The sequence below is a fragment of the Triticum aestivum genome, chromosome 3A, assembly GCF_018294505.1.
Source record: "Triticum aestivum cultivar Chinese Spring chromosome 3A, IWGSC CS RefSeq v2.1, whole genome shotgun sequence".
Lineage (NCBI taxonomy): Eukaryota > Viridiplantae > Streptophyta > Magnoliopsida > Poales > Poaceae > Triticum > Triticum aestivum.
Window position 1 is genome coordinate 449,693,455 of NC_057800.1, and position 23,085 is coordinate 449,716,539.

Below are 23,085 nucleotides of genomic sequence, written 5' to 3' on the forward strand. Positions count from 1 at the left end.
GTTCAACCGGCAGCACATGCGGTGTTCTGTATGGAAGAATCAGAGATGAGGAAGAAGAAGGATTAGGAGACGTAGGATCTTCATCCAACCGCTCGAAATGGTTGACTGACCCAAATGACAAAAGTCACGTGACTTGCATGTAGACATGCAGAATATGCTTCCTCTTCTTTTCTTTAACATGTTCCTCTTCTGTTCTTCTTTAGTAAGCACAATATGTTCCTTGTTAGGAAGGGGAGCAGGGACATCTGTAGTCGACACCTCTATTGGGCCGATTCTGCTAAATGATTTCGCACTTCGAGATGGTCTGCCATAATACCCCAGAAATGGTGGGAGCCACGCGGTCTTTGATAGACTAAACTGATAGTAACATCTATGCGCCTTCAGATGAATAGAGCTGGCATGTAGGTGATCGATAGGCTGCATATTAGTAGAGGCAAAACCCTATGTTTTCCAGCCAGTTCCGCTTTCCCGATTTATTTATGGTGGTTATGGTGTACCCCTATTATCTACACTACAATCTGCCTACTGGCTCTGCGCTCTCGTTATCATGGTTTGGCAATAAACTTTCTATACGGTATGTTATGAACCTATCGTCTTCCAACTATCCTTACATCTAGGGCCCCCAACATGGAGCTTATTTTTTTGTAGTTGTGCCAGATTATATTAATCTACTCACCATATTATAGCACACATGGGCTCTCTCATCAGAATCCAGTGATAGCACACCAGGGTTTACAGGGAGCCTCTATTATATTACAATATCCTCTGCATTACAAAGATAATCTCACTACTATTTGTGTTTTCATGCTTTACAGATATTGTACGTAATCACAATGAATATAAAAATGCGCACATCAGAAGAATATTGCGGAACAATTCAATGGGTAACAAACTTGGCATCAAGGGATTGAGGTCCATTATGGATGCAATGAAACCCACATGCTCCCGGCCTATAGATTCGTATTCAGAATATGATCCTAATGACTATTCTAAGCTCAAGGAGTCAAAGGCAGATGGCCTATCCTGTTCACCCAATAAGGTGCCTGTTCTAATTTGGCAAGGTGTTATTGGTTGCACATATCTTGCATAAGGTGTCTTGCATTTCTTTTGCTTCATTGCACCATCATCTTCTTAGTTTACTCATGATATATGTGAAGATTCCATGCCCATCCATTATCAACACCTATTCCATTTGTCGTCATACCATGTTTTTCCATTCAAATGTTGTTCTTGTGTTTCAGACATCCAAAAGGAAGATGGTGATTGCAGAGCCTGAAGGAGCACAAGCAAAGTCCTTGAAAAAGGTGGTGCTACCGGAGAAATCACATAGCACCCAACATATACTGGCGATAGAACCAGCACCGCAAAACCTAGGATATTGCAACTATGCTAGTCGCTGCTTTGCTCTTGTGAGTACCTATTGTTCTATCGCTGTCCTTACATTCATACCTGGTGGATTATGTAACATCATTGTGCATTATAGCTTGCTTATCCACTGTTCGCTCCAAAATTATTAGATCTATATTAATGCTTAAATTAATGTAGAATAAACCGAATGCCTATGAAGAAATTTAGTTTTGCATTGTTCTTGTAAGTATCTGTTGTCCTTCATCACTGTACTTATATTTGTCATCTAGTTCTTCATGTAAACTTTGCAAGTTATTTTCCCTTGTCCTCCACTTTTCTACACATCAGATCTACATTTACTCTTGCCAAAATATTGAATAAAACCAATGTTACTGAAGAAGTTTAGCTCCGCATTGCCCTTGTCAGTGCCTTCTACATGTATGCCGTATTTACATTTGTACTCTGCATCTTAAGTTAAATAATCACCATTTGTTCCTATATTTTCACATCTATATTTACTATAAACAAAATGTAGAATAAAGGCAATAGTCTTGAAGAAGAGTGTGCGGTAAACTTCTTGAATTGCCCCCCATCAATATGGACAAGGCCTTTATAGAGCCTGCCTTCACTACTAATGTAAGTTTGTCCTCCTCGAGACTTCAAACTTTGTTGTTTATATTTGGATAGCTATGAGTGCAAATGATGTTTATTTTTTATCGTCTGCATCAAATTTCTTGTTCAAAGTTTATAAAGTAGAAGTACATAAACATAAGTTTGTCCTTCTCAATTTTAGTCTTTAGTTTTACAATCTAGTTCCTTATTCGTACCATGTAAATTAAACTAAACATAGCAAGTTATCTTCTTTAGCACTATGTGTATGCTTGTGTTCTTGATCTGTAATCAAGTGGTGTGGTGAGACTACCAACAACAACACAATGTCATATCCTGCTATGTCTCAACTATGAACAATGCCATATTATATTAATGTTATTTAAATCGTGTCTCTTTATTTACCAATCTGAAATGGTATAAATTGGCAGTGCACTCACCATTCATGCTTATATGTTGTTTAGAACTACATCTATGCTTGTGTTCTTGATTTGTAATCCAGTGGTCTGGTGAAGCTGGCCGCTCCTGCACAATGTCATTTCCTGTCGTCTTAAGTATGAACAATGCCTATTATGTTAATGCTATTTTAAACCGTGTCTCTTTATTTCTGACAAAGAAATGAGATGAATTGACAGCACTGATGCTTATACATGCAAAACCTATTATCTACCTACTTGTTTCTCTTTCAGGGTGACAACACTGCTGCTAGGAAGAAATGCCACAATGATAGTGAGACGGACCCATTGTTTGTCCCTCTAATACATATTCCAGAGGAGAAGGCAACACATATTGAGGGTAGGGATACAACCATGAAGTCACATCTTGATGTAGTGTCAAACTTACTCAGTGACACAAGCTCGATGAAGTTGTCGCCTGAATCTGTTCGACTTCTTCAGTCTAAAATTCAAGCAGAAATACATGCTTCCGCTCAAATACGACTGGAACTCCTATCTCTATGCAAGAATAATCGTAAGTACATGATGTTTATTGATTCTATGCAGCTTAATTTGGTGGATATGAGCGCCAAAGAAGCGCAGTCTCATCAGGTTGCTAAGCTGCTTGCGCTGCAGCTCCTGGGCCGGGCTAACCTTTCTTGAACTGTGTTGAAGTGCTATCGGTTTTGTCTATTATTTTGTCGGCCTATTAACTTCCACTGGTGGCGACCTGCCCAGTTTATGTAATCTGTTGTTTGGTTGCCCTGTATTATCACTGGCGGCGAACTTTGATGCCGAGCGATGTAATATGCTGTAATATATTGGTTGTATAGTCTAGGTTTATTCTTGGTCGGTATGTTGTAATTTAGGCCAGAAGGTTTAGTGGATCTCGGTGTTGTCGGTCTTTAGGCTAGCCCGTTACTCATATGGGCCAAAACGTGGGCCTATAATCATCTTGGGCCATTAGCAGGTCTAAACCTATAGTTGTTTCCCGCCTTTAACATGCCGAGTAAAGTTTTGTCCAGTGATGTCGCTTGAAGCTACGTCGGTATTTCCCCAAAGAGGAAGGGATGATGCAGCATAGCGGCGATAGGTATTTACCTCAGTTATGAAACCAAGGTTATCGAACCAGTAGGAGAACCAAGCAACACAACGTAAACAACCTTTGCACACAAATAACAACCACTCGCAACCCGACGTGTTAAAGGGGTTGTCAATCCCTTTCGGGTAACGGTGCCAGAAACGGTGTGTGGACAGGAGAAAGTTGTAATAGATTGAATAAATAGATCGCAAATAAAATAAAGTGCAGAAAAGTATTTCTGTATTTTTGGTTTAATAGATCTGAAAATAAAAGCAAGAGAAAAATAGATCGCAAAGGCAAATATATGAGAAAGAAGACCCGGGGGCCGGAGGTTTCACTAGTGGCTTCTCTTGAGAAAAATAGCAAACGGTGGGTGAACAAATTACTGCCGGGCAATTGATAGAACCTCAAATAATTATGATGATATCCAGGCAATGATCATTACATAGGCATCACATCCAAGATTAGTAGACCGACTCCTACCTGCATCTACTACTATTACTCCACACATCGACCGATATCTAGCATGCATCTAGTGTATTAAGGTCATGGAAAAATGGAGTAATGCAATAATAACGATGACATGATGTAGACAAGATCCCTTTATCTATGGCGGTAGATATAGATCCCATATTTTTATCCTTAGTAGCAACGATACATACGTGTCGGTTCCCTTTCTGTCACTGGGATCAAGCACCGTAAGATTGAACCCACTACCGGGCACCTCTTCCCATTGCAAGATAAATAGATCAAGTTGGCCAAACAAAACCCAAATATCGGGGAAGAAATATGAGGCTATAAGAGATCATGCATAAAAGAGATCAAAGAAACTCAAATACTTTCATGGATATAAAAAGATAGATCTGATCATAAACTCAAAGTTCATCGATCCCAACAAACACACCGCAAAAGAGTTACATCATATGGATCTCCAAGAGACCATTGTATTGAGAATCAAGAGAGAGATAGAGAGAGATGAAGGCATCTAGCTACTAACTACAGACCCGAAGGTCTACAAAGAACTACTCACACATCATCGGAGATGCACCAATGGAAGTGGTGAACCCCTCCGTGATGGTATCTAGATTGGATCTCGTGGTTCTGGACTATGCGGCGGCTAGATGAATATTTTGTCGACTTCCCTAGGGTTTCTAGAATATTGTGGTATTTATAGAGCAAAGAGGCGGTCCAGGGGGCACCCAAGGTGGGCACAACTCACCAGGGCGCACCTGGGCCTCCTGACACGCCCTGGTGGGTTGTCCCCTCCTCAAGACTCCCCAAGGTGCAACCAGGGCCCAACATCTTCCTTCTGGTCCATAAAAAATATCCGCAAAGTTTCGTGGCATTTGGACTCCGTTTGATATTGATTTTCTGTGATGTAAAAAAACATGGAAAAAACAACAACTGGCACTTGGCACTATGTCAATAGGTTAGTACCAAAAAATGATATAAAATGACTATAAAATGATTATAAAACATCCAAGATTGATAATAAAACAACATGGAACAATCAAAAATTATAGATATGTTGGAGACGTATCAGCATCCCCAAGCTTAACTCCTAGTCGTCCTCGAGTAGGTAAGTGATAAAAACAGAATTTTTGATGTGGAGTGATGTTCATCATGTCATATCATATTCTTTTCTTTATAGCACGGACATTTGGACTTTTATGTGATTCAAAGCAATAGTCTAGTTTTGACATAATAATTTATATACTCAAGCATATCAACAAGCAACCATGTCTTACAAAATATCAATGCTAAAATAAGTTATCCCTAGCCCATCTTGCTCAAACATTGATCCATTAACGAAACACACTCGAATATTAACTACACCCAATACTTAAGCACAATCATATTGCCTCCTAGTTGGTGCTTTTATAAGAGAAGATGGAGACTGAAAATAAAAATTGCATAAAGTAAAAGATAGGCCCTTCGCGGAGGGAAGTAGGGATTTGTAGAGGTGCCAGAGCTCAAAGCAAAAACTTAGAGATAAAAACATTTTGAGAGGTGTATCCATCCCACTAACGAAAACGACTTAGAGTTCCCAATACTTTCCATGCATAGATATATCATAGGAGGTTCCCAAACAGAAAATAAAGTTTATTCCTTTTTCCACCATAACTTTCACTTTTCATGGCTAACCGTATCCACGGGTGCCCTCCATACCAACACTTTCCAAGGAATTTATTATTTAACAACATAAAGTAAATTCTTTTGTTTTTGCAATTCGGGACTAGGCATCCCTAATACCTTTGCCTTACTCTCGTGCAATGACAAGTGAATAAACACTCATCTTGAGAATAACACATATAGCATGGAAAATATTAGCTACCCCTCACTGCTCCGCGAGTGAAACAAACACACAAAAGAGAAGTTTATTTTGAAAATTAGAGATGGCACATACAAATTTGCTTAGAACAGCATAAGAATACCGCATATAGGTAGATATAGTGGACTCATGTGGAAAAACTAGGTTAAAGGTTTTTGGATGCACAAGTAATGATCATACTTAGTGCAAAATGAAGGCTAGCAAAATATTGGGAAGCGACTAACCAAGAAACGAATAATCTCATAAGCAAGCATTAAGCATAATTAACACCGAATAATGCACCACAAGTAGGATATAATTTCATTGCATGATTATTGACTTTCGTGCATGCACAGGGAATCACAAACCTTAACACCAATATTCTTAGTGAAGCATAATTACTCATCAAGATGACTCACATATCACATCATCATATCTCAAAACTATTACTAAGAATCAAGTTTATTTTGTCCAATGATCTTCATGACATTTTTATTTTATTTATCCTTCTTGGATATCTATCACTTTGGGCCTAATTTTCATGTGTTGCTTTTCATAAGCTCAAACAAATATAAGTGAAGATCATGAGCATAACGAATTTTCTTTCTCTCAAAATAATTTAAGTGAAGCAAGAGAGAATTTCTTCAAAATTTTACTAACTCTCAAATAAATCTAAGTGAAGCAAAAGAGAATTTCTTCAAAAATAACAAAGCACACCGTGCTCAAAAAGATATAAGTGAAGCACTAGAGCAAGTCCATTGCTCATAAAAATTTAAGTGAAGCATAGAGAGCCATCTTAACAAGTCATGACATAATTTTGGCTCTCTCAAAAAGGTGTGTCCAGCAAGCATTGATGACTTAAAACACAAAATAAAACAAGCAAAGACACATATCATACAAGACGCTCCAAGCAAAACACATATCATGTGACGAATAAAAATATAGTCTCGAGTAAACTACCGATAGTTGTTGGAAGAAAGCGGGGATGCCAATCGGGGGCATCCCCAAGATTAGTTGGTTGCTCATTCTTGGATAATAGCTTGGGATGCCGGGGTATCCCCAAGCTTAGGCTCTTACATCCTTCCTTCATCCATCGTAAGATAACCCAAAACTTGAAAACTTCAATCACGCAAAACTCTGCAAAGCCTTCGTGAGATCCGTTAGTATAAGAATAATAAACCACTACTATAAGTGATGTATCAAACCAATTCATATTTTGTTTTTGTATTATATCTACTGTATTCCAACTTTTCTATAGCAAAAACTCATCAAAGAAAACCATAGAGCCATCAAAATAAGCACACAACACAAAGAAAACAGAATCTGTCCAAACAGAATAGTCTTTAGAAATCTGACTATTTTGAATACTTCTGTAACTCCAAAATCACTCATGATTGCAAGCAAAGGATAGATCTGACGAGGAAACATCGAACGGAAAAACAGAGGCGAATAAAATGCAATTTTTTGTGAAGTGGGGGAGAGGAAAATGAGAGGCAAATGACAAATAATGTAAAGTGCGAGGAGATGATATTCGTGATTAGGAACCTGGTTATGATGAAGTTCCTCCCTGGCAATGGCGCCAGAAATGGCGTGTTGACGGGAGGCTATCTAGACTTGATTTTCCTCGACAACGGTGCCAGAAATTCGTTTTGATGTCGCTTGAAGCTACGTCGGTATTTCCCCAAAGAGGAAGGGATGATGCAGCACAGCGGCGGTAGGTATTTCCCTCAGATATGAAACCAAGGTTATCGAACCACTAGGAGAACCGAGCAACACAACGTAAACAGCCCTTGCACACATATAACAACCACTCGCAACCCGATGTGTTAAAGGGGTTGTCAACCCCTTTCGGGTAACGGCGCCAGAAACGTTGCGTGGACAAGAGAAAGTTGTAATGGATTGAATAAATAGATCGCAAATAAAATAAAGTGCAACAAAGTATTTTTGTATTTTTGGTTTAATAGATCTGAAAATAAAAGCAAGAAAAATAGATCGCAAAGGCAAATATATGAGAAAGAAGACCCCGGGGGCCGGAGGTTTCACTAGTGGCTTCTCTCGAGAAAAATAGCAAACGTTGGGTGAACAAATTACTGTTGGGAAATTGATAGAACCTCAAATAATTATGAAGATATCCAGGCAATGATCATTACATAGGCATCACGTCCAAGATTAGTAGACTGACTCCTACCTGCATCTACTACTATTACTCCACACATCGACCGATATCTAGCATGCATCTAGTGTATTAAGTTCATGGAAAAATAGAGTAATGCAATAAGAACAATGACATGATGTAGACGAGATCCGTTTATCTATGGAAGTAGATATAGATCCCATCTTTTTATCCTTAGTAGCAACGATACATACGTGTCGGTTCCCTTTCTGTCACTGGGATCAAGCACCGTAAGATCGAACCCACTACTGGGCACCTCTTCCCATTGCAAGATAAATAGATCAAGTTGGCCAAACAAAACCCAAATACCGGGGAAGAAATATGAGGCTATAAGAGATCATGCATAAAAGAGATCAAAGAAACTCAAATACTTTCATGGATATAAAAAGATAGTTCTGATCATAAACTCAAAGTTCATCGATCCCAACAAACACACCACAAAAGAGTTACATCATATGGATCTCCAAGAGACCATTGTATTGAGAATCAGGAGAGAGAGAGAGATGAAGCCATCTAGCTACTAACTATGGACCCAAAGGTCTACAAAGAACTACTCACGCGTCATCGAAGAGGCACCAATGGAAGTGGTGAACCCCTCTGTGATGTTGTCTAGATTGGATCTGGTGGTTCTGGACTCTACGGTGACTGGATGAATATGTTGTCGACTCCCCTAGGGTTTCTAGAATATGTGGTATTTATAGAGTGAAGAGGGAGTCTGGGGGGCACCCGAGGTGGGCACAACCCACCAGGGCACACCTGGGCCTCCTGGCATACCTTGGTGGCTCGTCCCCTCCTCGGGACTCCCCCCAGGTGCAACCAGGGCCCAATATCTTCCTTATGGTCCATAAAAAATCTCTGTAAAGTTTCGTGGTATTTGGACTCCGTTTGATATTGATTTTCTGCGATGTAAAAAAAAATGGAAAAAAACAGCAACTGGCACTTGGCACTATGTCAATAGGTTAGTAAAAATGATATAAAATGACTATAAATTGATTATAAAACATCCAAGATTGATAATAAAACAACATGGAACAATCAAAAATTATAGATACGTTGGATACGTATCATTCTGCCAAGCCAGAGAATACCATGGGCTTTTAACAAGCTAAAACCTAGATCGGGCTAGTGTTGAGCCGAAAAATTCACAGGCCAATACAGGACGAAACTTCCTAAGGCCCATGTTTGGCCTAAATAGGACGAGTAGTTAACAGGCTAAAATATATCTCGGGCCTATTTGGCCCTATAAAATTATGGGCTTTAAGAAGGCCGGTATCTACGCGGGCCATAGGCCAAAAAGTGTCACGGGCTATTATGAGATGGGCTGTAAGCAGGCCGGATTCAATGCAGGTTGTAATTAGGCCCAACTGTTACACGGGCCATTAACAGGCTGATAGGCCAGTTGGGCTGAAATTTATCCACGAAAACTACGAGCCGTTAAGAGGCCTAAAGTTACTTCGGACAATAAATAGCCCAGTTTCTGCATGGGCCGTTAAATGGCCTAAAGTTAAACCGGGCCAACAACGTCCCAGATGCACCACGGGCCGCAAACAGGCCTAAATATTATCGGGCCGAACTGGTAAATGGGCATTTAACAGGCTAAAATACAAACCTGTCTTAGAATGGGCCCAAAAGAATAGTGGCCTGTTAATGGGCCTGATCCGATATGGGCCGTAATTTGGCACAAAACACGGCAGGCTGTGAACGGGCTTGATCTGGTATGGGCCTCAATTTGACCCAAAACATGGCAGGCTGTTAACGGGCCAGCCCACTAGTGTCTGAAAGAACATGGTGGGCCTTTAGCCGGGTTGGCCTTTTCACCGGAATGGGCCTCTGTTGGGCCATGCCACATGTCGATGTATCATAGGTACCTCCTGTCCAATGAGTGGATGGCATCTGTGCCAATGGTGAGCCAAGACGTGTTTCCTCCGGCCAATGAGAATTTTACACGTGGAAAATCCCCATTGGTCTGGGCTGTTAACGGGTTATCGGATCCAAAACCGGACCCGATAGCTTAACGGTGACCCGTTACTGTCGATGCCATGTGTCGGTCACCCTTGACGAAAGCACTTCTATGACGCGCGATTTATCGTCATGGAAGTGGACACTTCCATGATGATAATTTCGGAATGTCATGGAACACTTCTACGACATCACAGGTATGACTATCTTGATTCTGTCATAAAATCGTCATGGATGTACATTCATGACAGAAAATGTGACCTACTGTGACAAACACGTATCATCACGGAAGTGTATTTTTTAGTGTGATGTTGGTTACAAGGTAACACGTATGGTAAGAGAGTCCGAGGGACTCGATACACAAGCATGTTCACTTCATGAGTAGTATGTTGTGGCCTTGTATTTAACCTGCTTAATTGTCATGTTATTGTTTGTCATTATGCTTTTACTTGTTGTGAGCTTGCAAGTACATTCAATGTATTGACCTGGCGTGTCATGCCAGCTTTCAGGAAAGTCTTACCAGATCGGAGTGCTTCCCATGTCTAGGTCGTTTCCACATCGGTGTCCCTGTGCTATGGAGTTCCGCTTCATCCTTGTTCTATTGCCGCACAATTGTTGTGATCAAGGCTGTAACACCCTGGTTTTTGGCCCTTTTTTCTTTTGATTTATTTGGTTTTTGCCCTAATTTTCTTTTTGGAGTGGATCTGTGGCCTTGCAACCTGGGAAATCATCATCATTTTTTCTCTGAAATGGTTCGTCATCCTCAAATCTTTCCCAAGACCATGTCATTTTCATTCTAGCTCAACCTCAAAATTCTTTTCTAAGGGATATTCCTTTTTCTATTAAAGGAATAGTCATGGCTCTGAAGCAACCTATATTTCTGTCACGCCCAAAATTCCCGAATAATTCTCATAATTTCTTTGGGTCATGTATTGCTCAAATATGCCCAAACTTTCCTTTCCTAGCCCAAAAATAATTCTCCAATATTTATTCTTCATTTCTGTCCAGTGTGGTTTTCTGTGAAGGTAGTGCCACCTATCCTTTCCTGATTGCTCCCAAACTTTTTGGGCATGCTTCGACATCCGAATCATTGCCTCATGCTAAAAATTAAGCTCCATTTGCCTAGTGAATCTCCCTCAACAATTTTTAAAAGTTTCTGTCGAACAGAAGGCATTGTAAAGGAAGTACTAGCTAGGAGTATCCAACTGAGTTGAAATTTTGCACACTCCTTCATGTGCTCATATAATATCCCTTCTCAAAATTTTAGCTCCATCCAATCAACTATGTGAGCATAGGATCAAATCTTTGCTTCTGGCAATATTTTCGGGTTGTGAAGCAAGTATATTTTATATTGATTCATTAATTCTGAAAAACTACCAGATCATGCTCCTACACAAATCACTTCTCTCCACCAAATTTGGGATCATTTCAACAAGCCATTTTCTCTCCAAAATTATTCCAAGGTTTTGGACAGAGAGGATGTATGTGAAGGAAGTACCATTTTGGTGAATCCAATTGGTATGAAATTTTTACAACATCTTCTTATGACCATATCAACAGGCCTAGCCAAATTTCAGCTCAAGTGGCTACACTATGTGAGTGCTCCTTCATGATCAACTTTCTGGACTATATTTGTAGTTACAAAGCAACTATGTTGTTTTGTGCTCCATTTCTTATTTATTGCACAGGATTATAGTCCTTCCTAAGATAAACCTCCCATACATCACATTTGGCCCTTAGCATCTCTCTGTTGATCATAGTAACACGACCAAGTTTGCTACATCAAACTTTCATCGATGCATACCTTAGCTACAAAGCCTCTTCTCTCGAGCTTTTGCTTTCTAAAGTCTCTAGGTTGGAAGGACATCATGATAGACACAGTTCCCCCTCCTCTTGTGACCTCTCTTTGCCATGTCTCGTGGTGACCGCGCAGCTGACACGCATGTGCACGCTCTCTGCTCGCTATGGCCGCGTCCAGAGCGTCATTTGTGCTTTGGGCCCTCCTCTCCTTGTCGTCTTCGCGCGCATGAGCATGTCTAGTGTCTTCCCCCCGTCATCACCTCGATCCTCCCCTCCGGCCGTGCATGGCACCATTGGATGCGCTGGCGATGCTGAGCTCATCCATAGCCAGAGCATCGCCAGAGGTGCACCATGGCGCCGGCAATCGCCGCCCGACGCCGGTGGCCTCCCTCTACCTCGTGGGCATGCAGCGAAGGAAGAAGAAGGAGGCGACCTGCTTTGGCTCTACTTCGACCGAGATTATGCTTTCCTTGCTGGAAAGCGTATTTCCCCAAAAGTCGTTTTCTGTTTAACCAGCTAGGGACCCATTTGTAGATATTCTTTTTATAGATTGGACCCTGAGCTTCTCTTGCTTGTATCTTTTCATGCGCAACCCGATTCAGGTGATTCCAAAGCCCACTTCTTCGTCTCGTCAAGCCCGTTCTGTTGGTATCATTTTCACCGTGTTTTAACATTCTGAAACACCTTTGCCCTTATTCAGCCCCCTCCGAGAGAGAAAGGTTTCCGACAATTCTTTCCACGAGCTTCTCGCACTTCCTCCCGGTGAATCCACCTCTCCCAGGCAAGCCACACCCTCCATTTGCATGATTGCAATGCAATACCATGGTTTAAATTATTTAAACTTACTTAAAATATTGTTCCAACTACGTGACTTTGTGCATGGCATATCTTGGAGTTGTTCTGATCTTGCTATTGCCATGCTACTGTTTGGGTTACTAGGATTTATGCTTGCAGTTGATGGATATCATGTTGTCATTGGATTATTTGTGGCTAGTATTATTTTCATCGTGATGGTAGTTGATGATATGTTTTAGAGTATGGTTTTGGATATGATGATTGCATGTGGATCTTAGCTAGATAGCTTGTTCTTGCTATTGGATTAGTAGTATTATCATTCTTGGATTCAGCATGCTCTCAGTATTTTTTTATCCTTGGAGATTAAGTTATGACTAGGTTATGCTTTGGATCATTCTTGGATGTCACGAGTTGACATCGGGGCCACCCATGACTTATCCCAAAGGGGAGTTGGTTGGAGTGGCCGGGAAAGTGTCATGGTAGTAGATCGATTTTGTCGAAACGCTGTTGGTCCACCCGAATGGGAGTGCGAGGCCATGGGTTTTGTGGTGTGGGTACAATGTGCTAACCTTTGCAGAGTGTGTGTTTAATCTATCGATAGCCGCGTCCTCGGTCATAGGCACAATTTCATACTAGGTCACACCATTCGTTCAACACTCACATGACGAAATGAATTATAGATGACTTATATGTTGATATTATGAGCAGTAACAGTTTGGCAGGATATTGATGATGATGTTGGGATGATCTCGAGGGTGACCATTCAGTTTGTGATGCGGTCACAAAGTGATCATGTGGATGTTTTGGTCACGAGGTGATTATGTGGAGATTCTGATCACGAGGTGATCAAGATGGTATATTGCTTGGTCGGATAGCCAATAGTGATATGGTTATTGAGATTGAGATGTTGGTTTATCAACATTGTAGTAGTTTCACATCATGTTTAGTAGTTGCTTTCGCATCATGGTAGATGTTAATTTAATTAGCATGTTTAATGCTATGTTGTTGTTTTGCCTTGATGTTGTTGGTTGTTGTGAGCTTGCAAGTACATTCAATGTACCGACCTGGCGGGCCATGCCAGATTGCAGGTGATGCCATGATTGATTGCTTGTCCAAGTTACCAATCATGCGAGCTAGATCGTGTCCCAGCCAGCATCCCTGTGGAGTGGAGTTCACCACCTTCGTCGTTGTTCCGCTACCAGAAGTATTTCACTGCTACGAGTTGTTTCACTGCTAGCATAGAGCTTCTTAGCTGGCGTAGTGTCACCGTGCTGATGTGATCCTTTATAACATCAGACCCTTGTACCATTATCCTTTGTAATAAGAGCTGATTTGTTCTATGCTGAGCAGTGCCGTATTCCAAAAGACTTCACCTTGATCTCTGGGTTGGAATATGGGGTGTTTTAGTTTCTCTGAGCCCGGGTGCCATAGAGGCCCCCTTTCATGTTCATTTAATAATGTACATGTTGTTCAGCCGCATCGTGTGTGCCGCTTGGCCTTGCTACCTGATGTAATATCGAATCTATGTTTCCGCTAGTATCAATAAAGCGGTTGTTTTCTGTACCAAGTTGTTGTGTGTTGCCAGAAGACTAGATCTCTAGGCTAAAAATGCAAGGTAAACCGGTTGCTCTGAGCCGGGTGCCACAATGCTTGGTATTAGAGCCGCGCTGACTGTAGGACACGCTAGACCACCAACGCATTAGTTGAACGATAGCTAGTTCAGTCTCGAGTGCCGGTAGTGTTTGCATCTGGTTGCTGCATTTCATGCAATTGATTTATTGTTATTGCTAACCAACTAATAGTTGTGAGTGTAGATGGCTCCAGTTTCATACCCATACCAGTTTCAGCCAGCACCCTACACCTCACTGCATCTGCTTTAGAATGTGTGTCATCAACTCTACCCCGATGGTGATGATCCAGTGTACCAGGTGTATCGGGAGCATATGGCAACCCAGTGTACGAGTACTACGCAGAGGTGACACTGCATCGCAGTTCCCCTTCCGGCGCTTACACTCGTTCGTCTAAAAGTGGTTTTGCTTCCACGCCAGCTCATGATGTCCAGTTTGCCGCATTCGAGGCTCTTGTAGACTTGCGCTACAACGAGATTCGCATGCAGACCCACCCAGGTTTCTACTTCTACACGTCTCTGTTTGAGAACGGGCATATCCGTTTCCCTTCTATTGATCCGGCATGCAATCGTTCTTCCAGCCACCTTTCTTGCTACATCACCGCCAGTTATCTTTTGATCTTTGAGTTGGCCCGAGAGTTGACTCGTACCCGTATAGCTCTTGCTGCCGCTCGAGTTTGTTCCACCCCACCTACTATCGGATTTACCCCATTTGTTCCCCCAGCCTTTGTTCCTCCTACTACTCTGGTTACCCCTTAGAGTCCCTCTGCCACCTCGATAGTGACCCCTCGTGAGTCTCCTAACAGCTGGGTTTTGCTTCTCTCCACTCCCGCAGCTCCTATGCTTCGCCCTAGACCTGCCCCTGAGGGAGAGTCCTCGAGGCAGCGTCGCCGTGTTTCCTTTAACTCGAAGGTCGCCGACGACTGGCTAAGGACCATTGAAAAGAAATTGGACATTGCTCGCACCGAAGAAGGTGATAAGGTTCCATTTGCAACTCACTATATGGAAGGAGCTGCAACTGTTTGGTGGGACAACACTAAAGCTATGTGGTCAGAAGATGAAGAAATTACATGGGATAAGTTCACGGATCAGTTCCGCAACATCCCTACAAGTATCATGAAAGTCAAGCAGAATGAGTTCCTAGCCCTCACGCAAGGTAACTCATCCGTCACCGAGTATTTGGACAAGTTCAACCATTTGGCTCGCTATTCCCTGTATGATGTGGCCAGCAAAGAGAGAAAGATTGACAAATTCCTTGGAGGACTGAATCAACACCTCAGATGCACTCTCAGTATGCTTGATTTTCCAGATTTATAGACTCTGGTCAACAAAGCCCTGATTGCAAAAAGGAAGCACAAGCTTGTTCAGGATAGTAGGCCTGCTCCTGATGACCGCAAGCGGAAGTTTGAGCCTAATAAGGAAGGACCCATAGTCTAGAAGGCTCGTACCTGGCAATAGTCACATGTTGAATTTAAGCCCAATTGGCAGCAGAATGTTAACAAGACCACTACCCAAGTCAAGAATATCGTGACCAGCCTAGAACTCGAAGATTGTTAGTGTAGCAAAGCGTGTTTTTCTTGTGGGCAAACCGGACACTATGCCAGACAGTGCCCCAAGAACGGCAAGTCAAATTCTCCATTCAAGCCGCAAGCTAACCACATGAGGCCATACCCTGGACAGAAGACCATCCAAGGGCAAGTTCATCACCTCTCTACAGAAGAAGCCCAAGAGAACCCGAAAGTCGTCATTGGTATGTTCTCTGTTAATTGTATACCTGAAATAATTTTTTTTGACTCTGGGGCTTCACACTCTTTTATTTCGCAGAGTTTTGTTGCCCAAAACAAGTTTTCTTGCTCAATTCTGGAAAAGAGTATGATGGTACAATCCCCTGGATCCTTGCTCAAAAGCAATTTGGCCTGCCGCAGTTTGGAGATTGACATAGCCTCGTTGATAGTCATCGAGTCTGCCAAGTTGGATATTATTTTGGGAATGAACTAGTTAACCAAACATTAAGTATGCATCAACTGTGCGACCAGAGAAGTCACATTAACAAGCTAGGAAGGCCAAACTACACAATTCTTTGCTCGAAGAAGCATGCCCAAGAAAGAAATGGTCTTCGCAACTCTAGCTGAAGAATTGGATCTAATTCCTATGGTCAGTGAGTTTACACATGTATTTCCTGAGGAACTACCAGGGATGCCACTAGATCGTGAGCTTGAGTTTGCAATTGATCTTGTCCCTGGGACTGCACCTATATACAAGAAGTATTACTGGATGCTTTTAATCGAGTTAGTGGAGTTAAAGAAATAGCTTGATGAGATGCTTTAGAAAGGATACATTCGTCCAAGTTCTTCACCATGGGGATCACCCGCAATCTTCATGGACAAGAAAGATGGCAGTCTTCGGATGTGTGTGGATCACTGAGGGAGTCCTAGACTAAGGGGTCCTCGGGCGTCCGGCCTGTTATCCATGGGCCGGACTGATGGGCTGTGAAGACATGAAGGCCGAATACTATACCTGTGTCCGGGTTGGACTCTCCTTGGCGTGAAGGCAAGCTTGGCGGACGACTATGAAGATTCCTTCTTATGTAACCGACTCTATGTAAACCCTAGATCCCCCCGGTGTCTATATAAACCGGAGGGGTTAGTCCGGAAAGGATATATTCATTACCATAGTCATACAGGCTAGGCTTCTAGGGTTTAGCCATTACGATCTCGTGGTAGATCAACTCTTGTAACACTCATATTCATCAAGATCAATCAAGCAGGACGTAGGGTATTACCTCCATAGAGAGGGCCCGAACCTGGGTGAATATCGTGTCCCCCGTCTCCTGTTACCATCAATCCTAGACACACAGTTCGGGACCCCTACCAAAGATCCACCGGTTTTGACACCGACATTGGTGCTTTCATTGAGAGTTCCACTGTGCCGTCGATGAAAGGCTCGATGGCTCGCCTTGTCCTTAAAGACAACATCACCTCTGGGGGAGCTCTGGCTCCGGGCCAAACCCTCCGGCTGGGCGGCTTTACTATGATCGTCCGTTCGGCCGTCGAGCCGACGATGACCTCTCGGGCCATCGAAAACCCCCTTCACATCAACTTCGAGCACTCCAAGCAGATGGATCCAACAGAGTTTTCATCTTTGAACGAACTCCTAGATCGCATCGCCGCTTTGGGAATTGCCACAGACTACGATCGGATCGGAACTAAAACCGATTAAGGAGAAATCGAGACCCTACCGGTCACCCACCAGATTGCGGTAGTCGTGGAGCAGGACGACGAGTCTTCTTCTATACCAAAGACGGACTATGTTCAGATCACCGATCAGGAAGAGCCGGATATTCACCCGCGAAAGGATGCGACCAGCCCTCCGAACATAGCATCGGACAGCGGTCCTAAACAATCAAAAGATATTTTGGAACCCGGACTGTTAAGCCCGGAAGGTCGTCAGACTCCTGATAATTGGTCAGGTCGGGGTTCAGATTTAATTCCGCCCACCCACCCGGACATAGATGCTCTCATGAGCATAAAATAGCAGTCTCAGGAAATGGCCCACCACTTCTGGGCCAAATTCCTCCTTGTCAAGGACAAGGTAAAAGATTGCCGCGACGAGGATGCAATATCAGCATTCTACAACAATTGCACGGACGAAGGAATCCTCAACACCATCAATCGCCACTGCATACTGAAATTCGCTAACTTAGCAACCATCGTACAAAAGTACAGCGCGATGGAGAGTGTCTGGAAAACTCACGAAGCTCGCTGGGAACCGTCAGTCCCAACTCAACTCCCCCTACAGGCGAAAAGGGCGCACCCTCATGGCACGCCCAGTCCAACAGTCAAGAAACACAAAATCTCTATGTGGCACGGCACCATTCTGGTGGGGTGGCTCGATGGCCCATGCAAAATACATACAACACCAGATACCGTGGCAACCCACAACCTTAGAGCATGTTGGATACTACGACGGGTAGCCAAGAGTGGCGAGGACATACTTATCAAGGATGACCCAGAATGACATCCCCGAGAGGACAATAACTCAAGAGTATTGACGGTCTTTGAGACATTCGCTTCAAACAACAAGCGCAAAAGGGCGCTTCGCGAGCTCGCCGAAGTCTGCCAAATTGCCGCAATAAACCCCTGGAATGACACGGCCATAACATTCAATGCCGGTGTGTCACACCCTAGCTAGTCATGCATTAGAGTGTTGCATCATGTTTACTCTTTCATCAGAAACTTGAAATGGGGATCTGTGAAACCCTCAGAATCATCTTGAAAATGACCCAAATGAAAATTTCTCCAAAAGGATCCAAGAAAAATGCTCATGTTGCTCTCTGAAAATATTGGACAGAGATAAAAATCAAACCAATAATTTTAGTGGCTCATGGACATTTATTTTGGGCATTTTGAATTAATGCATAGGTATTTGCATTGGAATTATATTAATTATATATATTAATATATGCCCAAAAATTATGCCATTTGTAAAAGAGCTTTGGAATAATATATAAGGCTCCTGCAAAAATTGGCATAAGTTAAATAAATGATTTAATATATTAATTAAATCAAAACAAATGTCAGAAAATTTAAAAAAACAGAAAGGAATACAGGAGGAGCTTACCTGAGCCCCTCCACTGTGCGGCCCAGCCAGCTGGCTGGCCCAGCCAGCAGCCGGCCCAGCCCACCTCCCTCCTCTGTCGTCTTCGACCAGACAGAGGGAGGGGAGTGTGGCCGGCGCGCGCGCGCGCCACCGCGCCACGCCACCTGCTCGCCTGCTTGCCTGGCCTCCTCTCCTCGCCTCGATGGCCTGGACGACGCCACGCCTCTTCCTCTCTCTCTCTCACTCTCCCCCGGCTTCTCCCTCGCTCTCTCTCGCTCTCGGCCGAAGCACACCGTCGCCGCCGTTCGCCGTAGCCACTGACTCCGGCCACCCCTCGCTTCCCCGAGTAGCTCAGAAGCTCCGCCACAACTCCCTCTTCCTCCCCACCGCTCCACGAGTCCCCGGAAGCCCTGCATCGCCGCCTCGTCGCCGTTCCCCTCTTCGGACTCCGATCACCGTCGCCGACGAATTCGCCGTCTCCAGCGCGTCCCCGAGCCCACTTCGACGCCCACTGCAACCGCGGTGAGCCCACGAGTCGTTTCCCCCTCTCCTTCCCCTCGTTCCCTCACCGTAGCTGCATCTCCACCACGGCCGAACCTCCGCCGTCGCCGAGCTCGCCGTCGACGTAGCTCCGGTGACCATTTGGTCACCCCGACGAGTCCAACACGTTCGCAAGAACCAGTAGAGCCCCCCTAGCGCCTCACTTTGCTCGACTTCGAGCTCCAGCACCAATCCCGCGCACGACCGAACCCCGGCGGCCGCAGCCGAGCTCACCGCCGTCAACTCCGGCCACCCCGACCCCAACTGACTCCGCCAAGAGCCGCGGGTCGTCCTCAGGTTCACTCCGGTGGTCGCCACGGTCCATTTGGTGGCCGAAACAACCAAAACCACTATCGCCGCCGCACTGTTGGTCGCCGCCGGCCAGAACTCCGGCGAGCTGACGTGGCCTAGATGATTAACCACTAATCCACCACCCCCAGACGCTGACAGTGGGTCCCCAGGGCTTAGTCAAAGCTAACCAGCCCCGGGTCAACGCGGGATTAGCCCCTGGTCACTGACGTGTGGACCCCACACGTCAGGTTTGACCCGAGCCAGCTCTGTTGACCTGCTGATGTCACTGTGATGTCAGGCTGACGCAGTAAATGTAATTCTGGATTTAAATTAAATCAGGAAATTCCAGAATATTATTTAAACTTCAAAAATTCATAACTTTTATTCTGTAACTCCAAATTGGACAAATAATATATGAAAAATGATCAGAAAAATCCAATCTATCCATCTGTACTATTTTCATGCATGATCAAACAAGTTAAAGTGATGTTTTAATCAGAACAAGAAAAGGCACTTTAAAAGGCCATATTTGAATTTGAAATTTGAATCTTTGATTCAAATTTGTTCAAACCCTCCTGGCTTTAGTTGCATTAGCCCAACACACTCATATTGCCATGTTTCATGCATGCATCATATTGTTGCACATTGTTTGGTGATGCCTGTGTATCGTTATCCTTTGCGACAGGATCTGTCCCCGAGGAGTACCGTGATTACCCTAACGAAGAGTCGTATCCGTGCAACGAACCATCAGGCAAGCAACCAACCATTTGATCATATCGATACAATCCCATGTTCTCGCTCCTGCTCTCTTTTACTGCATTAAGAAAACGCGATTCAAACTGCTGTGTGCTACGGTAGTTGAACCCATTTCCTCTGCATGACCTGTCATTGCCACAGTAACTAGATGAAACCCACTAGCATGTGTAGGAGTTGATTGAGCCATATGTATGTGTTGTTCCTACCTTGCTATGCCTGCTATGCTTAGAGTTGTGTCAGGTCTGGTTCATCTGGGAGATGGGCTAGAGTGAAATGATTATGTCGGTAATGAGAGTGGTGTGGTGAACACGATTTGGTAAAGGTATCGATGAGAGGCCATGTAGGAGTACATGGTGGGTTGTTTCATTGAAGCCGACCCTAAGCACTGAGATCTGTATGTGTGATTTAAGAACCAGCTACTACCATGCATTGGGCCCGAAACCAATGGACCCTCTCGACTTCTTATTCACCCTAGCTCTCCGTCCAGGAGTTGCAAGTAGTTTCTGGTGTTTGTAGCCTACTGGAGGCCGTGGACAGCGCTGACCGTAGGGGTGGGCTGTGATGCGGTAGGTACGTGGCCGGGTGTACCGAATACCCGTTAGGTATCTCGGGAACCCTGTTCACATCGTTCGGGGCCGTATGGGAAACCTCGGTCGGACTCCCTGCGGATGGAACCTGAATAGGCGATAAACCTGGACTGGAGCCTTAGGTGATTAGGTAGGTCGTGGCCGACACCCACGTTGGGCTTCCGCTTGAAGGTTGCCGAGTACATGTCGTGTAAACGACGGTAAGTGGTGAGAGCGTGTATGAAGAAGTACACCCCTGCAGGGTTAACATGATCTATTCGAATAGCCGCGTCCGCGGTAAAGGACTACTTGGTTGCCTATACAGTTCATAGACAAGTAAATGGAAACTACTAAAAGCCTCAAGATAAGTGTGAGTGCCGAGGATGGCTCTTCCGTAGGAAGACGGAGGTGGATCCTCGGTAGTGTATTGAAGTGGTGAGTAGTGGACTCGTGTGCGCAAAACTATTTCAAATTGGAGTATCGTAGGATAGTCTAGCCAAGAGTCAAAGCTGGCTTGCTGCAATAACTCCACCAACCCTTCTTGATACTATGCATGTATGTAGGATCTGATGTAAGTCTTGCTGAGTACCTTTGTACTCATGTTGCTATAATCTACATTTTTTACAGAAGACGCTGCAACCCCTTCTGATGGGTTCTATGTAGACGTTGACATCAACGAGTAGGCTAAAGACCCAGGTGGTGACCCTGAGCTTGTGGAGGACCACATAGTATAGCCAGGCTTTCCAAGCCTCTTTTATTTTACTAGTTGTCTGTACTCAGACAAGTTACTTCCGCTGTTGGCTTGTATGATTGTATAACTTGTATGTTGGGTCGTGAGACCCGTAACTTTGTGTGTATATTATGTATGGCTCCCTGAGCCTTAAATAAAGTACTTGTGTCGTAGAGTCATGTTGTGATGCTTCGTTGTATTTGCACATATCGAGCATAATGTGTGTATGATTGAAATGCTTGGTATGTGTGGGATCTGACTATCTAGTTGTTTATCTTTAGTAGCCTCTCTTACCGGGAAATGTCTCCTAGTGTTACCGCTGAGCCATGGTAGCTTGCTACTACTCTGGAACACTTAGGCTGGCCGGCATGTGTCCTTCTTCGTTCCTGTGTCTGTCCCTTCGGGGAAATGTCACGCTTTGAGTACCGGAGTCCTGTTAGCCCGCTACAGCCCGGTTTACCGGAGTCCTGCTAGCCCAGTGCTACAGCCCGGACCCACTTGCTGATGACCGACACGTTCGAAGCTGGGTCATGGATGCCTGTCCCTGTAAGTCTGTGCCACTTTGGGTTTACGACTAGTCATGTCAGCCCGGGCTCTTTATCATATGGATGCTAGCGACACTATCATATACGTGAGCCAAAAGGCGCAAACGGTCCCGGGAAAAAGGTAAGACGACACCGTGGGAATACCGTGCGTGAGGCCGCAAAGTGATATGAGGTGTTACCAGCTAGATCGATGTGACATCGAGTCGGGGTCCTGACAGCGTTGGCATCAGAGCCGGACTGCCTGTAGGTTCTCCAAGCCAAACTGGTCGATGTTGAGTCTAGAAATTCTTTAGTTATATGTAGGGGAATTGTTTGTGGGATGGAACGTAAGGCTCTTTTTACTCCTTATACCTTATGACTTTCTGATCTGAGTCAGTCCATTCTTCCACCGGGGGTTAAGGAATTAGGATCTGTTCTCTCTATCAGGATCACGTGTTACTAATCAGTAGTACCTTATAAGTTTGATGGTTACAAGCCTAGTTCAGTTCTGCTACCACATTATGTTGTTAGAATGGTTCCAGAACTTTGATATGATGATGTTGGGTGTGTACGAAATCCTTTGTCAAATGTCTCAATATCCTTTTTGAGCGTTTACAGCTGTTATGCTGCCGAAATTTTGCTAGAAATTCTAATGCCCTTGCATTATGATTATCCTTTCAGATGGCCAATCGCGACCTCAATCAAGTGGTTCGCCTGACTCGATGCCTAGATGTACCCGGCCATACTGCTAAGTTGGTCAGGGTAATGACTGAGGCTGGATACCGCTGGTATCCTGAGTACACGATCGAAGAGCAATTCCGAGATTTTAATCAAAGCCAGTATCTCTGCACTGTCAGGATATTTCCATCTTATCCTGGATCCACTGAGCCTCTTCACTGCTCCTATGGACTCGGGGTTACTATCGAGATGGCTGTGCAGGATG